Below are 8350 nucleotides of genomic sequence, written 5' to 3'. Positions count from 1 at the left end.
TGTCGAGGAGCACAAGCTAATTATAATTAAATAGTGCCTCGCTCTCCTTCCTGCTCGACCCACACTTCCTGAAAGGCAACTTGATAGCGTTTTCACTTTCTCACTTCCCATTCACTCTGCAGCCCAGTGATTGCTGACTTTTGGTTCTCTAATCAATTGAAATGGTTTTTGAAACTCACCCAAGGTGTTTTTTCCCAGTGTACGGACACTTTACAGGCTTCTGTTATTTGACCTCTCTGCTGTATTTGAGAGAGGAGGAAGGTTCTTACAAGTATTCTGAAATAGGCAGTTTCCCGTTATTCTGTTAAATAGTGTGATGGGGTGAGGGCTGGTCTTTCTAAAGCTTCCTTGCTAAAACAAGGGAGGTTGATTGGTCCTAATCACTAGTCTTCTTTTCGTTTTGCTTTTGATATTTAACTAGCATTAAGTCAAGCAACTGTGTAGTTTTACAAATGTTGTCTGATTTAATGTCCCCAAATATCAATAGAAGGGAGGTAGCATTAAAGAGTCAGACATGACTGAGCATAAGCACGCACATCAGCATCACCTTCATTTTACAGAAAAGAAGATTGACGTTCATAGTGGTGAGCTACTTGACTGGAGTTATGTAGCTTCTTGGGGCTTCCCAGGTGAAGCTAGTGGTACAGAACCCGCCTACCGATGCAAGAGATGCAGGAGACATGGGTTCAATCCCTGGGTCAGGAAGATCCCCTGGAGGAGAGCATGCAAAATTACTCCAGTAATCTTGCCCAGAGAATGCCATGGGCAGAGGAGACTGGCTGGCTAAGGTCCGTAGGATTGCGAAGAGTCGGACAACTGCTGCTTCAGTCGGAGCAACTTAGCCTGCATTAGTGTGCGTGTAGCTCCTTAAGTGGTGGTGCTTGGATTTAAACTAGCCTTGAGCCCTTGTCCAGTATAGCATAGCAGAGGACAGCTGAGAGGAGCAGAAATCAGCTGCTCAGGGCACATGTCGCAGCGGCGGGAGTGAAATCTAAGTGCAGGTCATCGTCGTTCTTGTTCTTTAGTCATTAAGTCCTGTCCACCTCTTTTGTGACTCCATGGACATAGCCCACCAGACTCATCTGTCCATGCAATTTTCCAGCAGGAATACTGGAGTGGGTTGCCATTTCCTTCTCCAGGGGACCTTCCCAACCCAAGGATTGAACATGAGCCTCATGCATTGGTAGATGGATTCTTTACCAGTGAGCCACTCCGTTCAGCTGGTTAGTCCCTGAGTCACGTCTGACTCTTTGCGACCCCGTGGACTGCAGCATGTCATGCTACCCTGTCCATCACCAACTCCCAGAGTTTGCTCAAACTCATGTCCATTGAGTCGGTGATGCCATCCAACCATCTCATCCTCTCTCATTCCCTTCTCCTCCTGCCTTCAATCTTTCCCAGCATCAGGGTCTTTTCCAACGAGTCAGTTTCTTTGCATCAGGTTGCCAAAGTATTGGAGTTTCAGCTTCAGCTCTTCCAAGAATATTCAGGACTGTCTTCCTTTAGGATTTATTGGTTTGATCTCCTTGCAGTCTAAGGGACTGAGCCACTAGGAAGTCCATAAGCACAAGTGGTAGAATGTTATTAGGCTGAACACATAGGGACTGAAAAAGCATGTACCTGAGTCAATAAAATGGCTTCAGACCGACTGCCTAGGAGAGCAGAGAACAGTAAACTGAAGTCATGATGTGAACTTAGATCTAAACTTCTCATCCCAAAGAGAATTTTGGATTTAACTTGTCACACTCATAATGACTAATTAATTGTCTCTTCACCTCATAGATCACGGATTTTGCTTTTTTTTTTTTTTTGAAGATATTTGAAATACAACTTTGATTCTAAACGAAAAGGAACGGGCATGACAGTGGCAAGACTGCACCTCTCAATACTGTCATGTGACCACAGACAGCAGTCTTCTATCTGAAACTCAAGGAGGAAGCAACTGTGTTTCAAAACACCTAAATATGCAGGTCCAAACACTGCAGTTTTTTTAAGCTGCCACATTCACTCCAAAGCCCATCCGTTTCCTTCAGCATGCAAAGATTAAGCGCGTGTTCTGCTTAGCTATATAATAAAGTGGCAAACACACTGCACTGCTGACATCACAGGACAGTTGACTATAAAACTAGACTTCTGACACTGGGCCCCAGCCTCACTTTCTCACAGGTCATCATCTTCATCCAGGAGAGCAGTTGTCTGAGCAACCTCTAAATCGTGCTCAAACTGTGCTGCCAAGGGTGGGTCCATGCCCACCTCTGGCAGGGCAAGGGCAGGCATGGCGACAAACTCCAAGTTAGGGGCTCCAATCAGTTTTCTAGCAAGCCAGAGGAAGGGCTTTTCAAAGTTATAGTTACTTTTGGCAGAAATGTCATAGTACTGAAGATTCTTCTTTCGGTGGAAGGCAGTTGACTTTGCCTTAACCTTTCTGTGCTTAATATCCACTTTGTTGCCACACAGCACAACTGGGATGTTCTCACACACTCATACCAGATCTCTATGCCCGCTGGGTACATTCTTGTAAGTAACTCTCGATGTTACGTCAAACATTATAATGGCACACTGAGCTTGTATATAATAGCCATCTCTCAGTCCACCAAATTTCTCCTGACCAGCTGTATCCCACACGTTGAACTCAATCTGTCCTCGGTTGGTATGGAACACAAGAGGATGGACCTCAACACCCAAGGTAGCTACATACTTCTTCTCAAATTCACCAGTCAGATGACGCTTCACGAATGTAGTTTTTCCAGTACCACCATCACCAACCAATACAAGTTTGAACTGAACTTGGGGTTCTCCTTGGGCAGCCATTGCGATGTTACTGGCAGAAGCATCTCCACGCCCGTCTGACTGCAGGCTGGAAAGATGGCGGAAGTGCAATTCAAATTCCCGGACACGCAGCGGGCGCACGCCAGAGCGCGCCAAGGGGGGGCGGGGCGACGGCGGCGCGCCGCTCCCCCGCGGCCCGACGCACGCGTGCACGCAGGCCGCCCAGGCTTCGGCGTCACACCCGTTAGCCTGCAGCCTGGGGCGCCCGATTTTGCTCACTTTTTCAACTGCTGTGTCCTCAGTCCGTGATACAAAAGCGATTAATGAGTATTTATTGAATGTCACAAACCCTTTTCCTCTTGAAATTCTCTGACATCTACACGCAGGTTTTCCGCCCACTCACTGGCTTCTCCTCTTCAGCCTCTTTATGTTCTTTACTTTCTCCTTGACCTTCCAGGGTTTCTCAAGAATCTACCCTTAACATACATGGAAATCTACTATACTTACACTATTGAGGCTATCAGGCCCGTCTAGTGGTATATTCACTATCCTGTAACTATTGCCTCCCCAGTCTTTAGTTCATTTTAAATTTCTCTTCTGAGCATCATAGCTGTATCTTCAACTATCTTCTAGCAAACTATGTTTTGGAATCCTATGGACACCTCAAATGCAGCAAGTCTAATATAATGCAACTTAGCCCCCATATTGGAACATTTGTGTTTTTGGAATAAAATATTTTACTTCAAAGGGAGGGTCTAGAGCTTTCATCATATGCTCTAAAAGTTCCATGGCCAAGAAAAGTTCAGAACTAGTGTGCGTTCTTCCTAAGAACCAGTGCTTTCCTGTGAATCCCAATCGCAGGGGTTAGGGCCGATTCTTGTGTGCAACAGGCAAAGAAATGTTGGCCATTGCAAGGTTTCTCACCATGATCCCTTGCTCCTTGTGAGAAAACCATAATTATTTGGTCTACATATATGGCAATCTGCTTTGCTCTGCTATCATTCAACACTTGCTTAAGCTCTGTTCTGCTTTTAGGACCAGCCTTCCTGTTGGTTTGTTTCAGGCTACTGTCTTAAGGTAAAGTGAACCGAGATGTGAACAAACATATCCCAGGATATAAAAAAAGAGGAAGAAATTTGAAGGAAGTCAGAACAAGCACTTGTGTCTAATCACATAGGAACAAGAGTGAGAAATGAGAATAGGTAATGATTAGGAGGAAACTGGTAATTTCTGAGTAAGTAATTTGAGAGGAATTGTGCGGAAGACAGACTATAAGTGATAAAGAGGATAGATAATGAAGGGAGTGTGAAGGTGCTTGGAAAGGCAACAGTGAAATTCGTGGCCGTGGAACCGAAACGGAGAGGAAGGACTCGAAAATATGGAGAAAGGGGTAGAGTGTTTGATAGAGAAGGTCAAGTTCAGGAGCAAGGTAGTGAGAGAGGTGAGAGCGGAAAACAGGTAAAGAAGGTGGGAACCAGAGGCAAAATCATGTGCTTGACATTGTCTTCAGTGACACTGAAGAAGCTGAAGTGTTCTTCTTTTCATGGGTAGGTTAGCAGAGTGGAGATGAAATCAGTGAGAAATTGTGGGAGAAGTGTGTGTGGTAGGTTTTAACATTTCTACAGATTATTTGATATTCCTCCTTATGTGCCTAATTCACTTCCCCTTAAGTATGAGCCAGGCTTTACGATTGATGTCTGACATAAAATGCAATGAAATTATGCTGTGTGGCTTCTGGGAGTAGGTCATCAAAGGCGTACAACTTCTATCTAGCTCTCTCATGGGACGCTTGCCTTTGGAACTCTGCTCCTGTGTCTGGAGGAAGCTTAGGCTATCTTACAGATCTACATGGAGAGGCAGCCAGGCCCGCGGCCCTCAACCCAGGCTGAAGAACCCGCCAAAGTCCAGCACCAACTGGGCAGTGCTCAAGGGGGACCGTCGGGAAGATCTTCAAGCCTTGTTGAACGACCCCAGCTGATGTCACATGGGGCAGAGAGGAGCTTTCCCTGCTAAGCCCTGCCCAACTTGAAGATCTGAGAGGAACATATATGATTATTACTGGTTTAAACCATTAAATCTGGGTGGTTTATATACAGTGACAGAAAACTGGGGTAGAGTTTTAGCAGGGCAGTCAACTGAGATGTTTCACTTTGAGTGACCTGAATTTAAATCTTTGACCATTAGTGTGACTCGGAATAGGTTATGTAACATTTCTGAGCCTCACCTTCCGTGTCTTTAAAGCGGGAGTGATTTAGACTGTGGAGGTTTGCGTGTGATTTAGAAATAATTGGTACAAACCCAATGGCTGTTACCCAGTGGTCATTCAGAAAATGGTAGGATCCTTGTTATTTATTACTAAGGAAGCTTGGAAGGAGCTTGAGCTTTGACACAAATAATATTTATGTTTACCTTCTGGTTCTGTTGCTAATTAAATTGAGACTTTGGGCAAGGTATGTAATTTCTCTGAATCATGCATCCTTCTATGTAAGTAAATGGAGGATGAAACCTACCTTGTAGGGTTGTTAGAGATTAGAACTAGTGTCTGAAAGATAGATTAGAAACCACATTGTAGGACTTCCCTGGTAGTCGAGAGGCTAAGAATCTGCCCGGCCATGCAAGGGATATGGTCTTGATTCCTGGTCTGGGAAGATTGCACAAGCTGTGGGGCAACTAGACCCATGCCCCCCAGCTACTGAGCCTGTGCTGGAGAGCCTGCGAGCCACCACTGCTGAGACGCAGCACCCAAAGCCTGTGCTCTGCAATGAGAGAAGCCGCCGCAAAGAGAAGGCCATGCGCCATGACCAAGGGTGGCCCCTGCTCTCTGCAGCTAGAGAAAGCCGAGTGCGGCAGAGTGAAGACCCAGCTAGGCCAGAAATAACATGAAATAACTTTAAAAAAGAAAGAAAGAAAGAAAGAAAAACATAGTGACGAACACATGGTAGGCACTCAATAAATAGAAGGCATCATAAGGATTATTATAATAATCACTGTTATAACCCTGAAATTAATATGGCTACTGGCAGGAGTAGGGCAAACTAGAAAATCCTGAGCCAAGCATCAAAGCCTTTGAGGCAGTTGGAGGAAGATTCTAGTAGAAGATGGTGGTGAAGTTTTGGGAAGGATGGTATTAATAATTGATATGTTTCAAAAGAAGGACCTTTTGAATGATGAGCATAGAATGAAGACTTACAAAAAGCATTTAGAGTGACCCTCTTCTTCTACTAGTACTAAGAATAGGAGGAAATAGGTTAAGGAGATTGGAAAAATAATGAGTTTCTTAATATTAGAAGAGGCCACAAAACTCCAACATAATGGATCTGAAATTATGAGAGAACAAGGGAGACCAAGAGACTAAGAAAAGTGGAATGACTGATAAGCAGCGTTGGTTTCAGGGATTTTAGTGAACAAGAGGGAGATTTCAACCTCTCAGTCATTCAGCACTCATGGTCATAGCTCCATTCTCTGCTCTAACATTAGCCATACACATAGGCTTGCCCAGAGCTTGAGGTCATTCCCCGGTCTTCCACCTTTGGGCTGAGTCTCTCTTAAACTTCCGCAGACAAATGAATCTATTCTTAAAAGGCTATCAATCAATAACTTAATAGCTCAGTTTCTGGGAACCCTCATTCTGAATTCTCATATCTACCAACTTCAGTCTTTCTTTACAAAGACCTTGGTTCTCAAGCATATCCCGTACCATATTCCATGACCACTGAATTTCTTTTTTGACCTGTTTGACAGAAATGCAAACAGGCTTTACTCAACAGTTCCTGAGAAAGGTACATGTCAGCTTCTGGAAACATTCTTTAAAAAAATGTTTTATCAGTCCAAACAGCATGATGTGTGCCCCTGTCTCATGTAACTTCGCTGCAACACCATCCATTCATCTGACTTCTGCTGAGTATTAGCTGTGCACTAGGCACTGGTCTAGACACCTGTGCTCCTGGAGCTTGTAATCTGTGGTGGGACTGGGGCTGGGGTGGCACTGATGAGCACGTGAGCAATAAACAGATGAATAAGTTCTACTAAAGAACATCCGTGACATGCAGTGTATCTGGGCCAACTATGAGACCCAACTCTCAGGTGCCTGAGAGAGGACAGGTGTCGGGTAGCTTGGGAGAAGGAGAAGGGGAATTGTTCTCGGTGGCTGACCCCCTGCTGCCCGTGTTGAACACTCAGACCCACTGGATCCCAGGCAGGTCCTACTGCCCTGACTCAGTCCAGGGCCTCCTGCGCCTGACTCAGTCCAGGGCCTCCTGCGAGCAACTTTCTGGCTCCTACTGGAGTTCTCTCTCCTTTTCCCGTCCCCGTCCTTCACAGAGTACTGAGCTTCAAGGAGCCAAGGTACTGGTTCTCAGTTCTCTGAGACGGTGCCATAAGAAGGGTCCCTGAATGATGCTTTCTGGAGGAGTGCTCCCCCAAATTTCACCCACAGTGAGGTCAGGAGCTTGTGCCAGGATGTAAATCAATGGTCTGTGTCTTCTATAAGGAACAATCTCCCTCTGGAAAAGATGCCAGCTGAACTCAACAGCATTCAGCATTGGCTTCCGATCTTGCCACAGATTGGAGCAAAGAGTGTGTGGACAGGTGCTGATCTGTAGGCCACACTCTGAGAAGCACCGTTCTAAAATGTATATTGCAAATTGAGGATCCAAATTCCTGCATCCAGCCTGCAGATATAGTTTCTGTGGCCTGCCACTGTTTTCAGCATTCTGAAATGGAAAGATTTCACATAAAATCTCCCATTTCCCAAACCTTCTTAATCACACCTTTCTTTTGTGTCCCTTCATCACTGGATGTCTTGGGATTCCACATTCCTACATGGCAAAAGTCAGAAGTGACTCTCTCTTTTAGATAGGGCATGGACCTTCAAGGAGCCCAGCAGGCCCCTTTGACCTCCTTTCTTTCTTTATGTTGCCTACTGCCCCCTAGAGGCGTTTGGTTTCATAACCCCTAAGAATCTTAGTGGTGGGGACAGGTCAGTGAACCAACGAGATGGTAGCTCAGTCCACGGAAGAGAGAAGATCTGGGCTGCAGTGTCATTGGGAATACCTCTCCTCAAGGGAGGGACAGACTGGGAGAGGAGCATGGAAGCATATATATCACCATATGTAAAGTAGAGAGCTAGTGGGAATGTGCCCTGTGACAAAGGAAGCTCAGCCTGTGCTCTGTTTCAACCTAGAGGGGTGGGAGGGAGGGCAAGAGGGAGGAGACCTGTGTACACCTATGGCTGGTACGTGCTGATGTGTGGGAGAAGCCAGCACAACATCGTAAAGCAATTATCCTCCAATTAAAAATAAAAAAATAGGTTTATGGATGCTCCAGAATGTAAATGACGATGTAACAGGCTACCTATCACTCAGAGTGGTAATCCAAAATGTAAGCATTCAAAAACTGAAAAAATAAAAAGAATGCCTCTCCTCTTCCTTCCTTTATTCTTCCATCCACTCATGGAGTCTTTTCTCATACCCTCTCCATCATAAAATTACTCAGAATTTATTGCCCTGAGCCTGCTCAGCAATGAGACTGGGAAAGAAAAGGTGATAGGCATGTGTTCGTTCATGCTCAGTAAGTCACAGCT

General features: G+C 45.3%; 1 pseudogene; it reads right to left on the bottom strand.

Moving 5' to 3' along the window:
• Positions 1 to 2160: 2160 nt before the first annotated feature.
• LOC128067482 (GTP-binding nuclear protein Ran-like) lies at positions 2161 to 2811 on the bottom strand (annotated as a pseudogene).
• Positions 2812 to 8350: the final 5539 nt, after the last annotated feature.

This window comes from Budorcas taxicolor, chromosome 22 (assembly GCF_023091745.1).
Source record: "Budorcas taxicolor isolate Tak-1 chromosome 22, Takin1.1, whole genome shotgun sequence".
Lineage (NCBI taxonomy): Eukaryota > Metazoa > Chordata > Mammalia > Artiodactyla > Bovidae > Budorcas > Budorcas taxicolor.
Note: the sequence above shows the minus strand (reverse complement) of the source record. Positions and strands in the feature narration are given on the sequence as shown.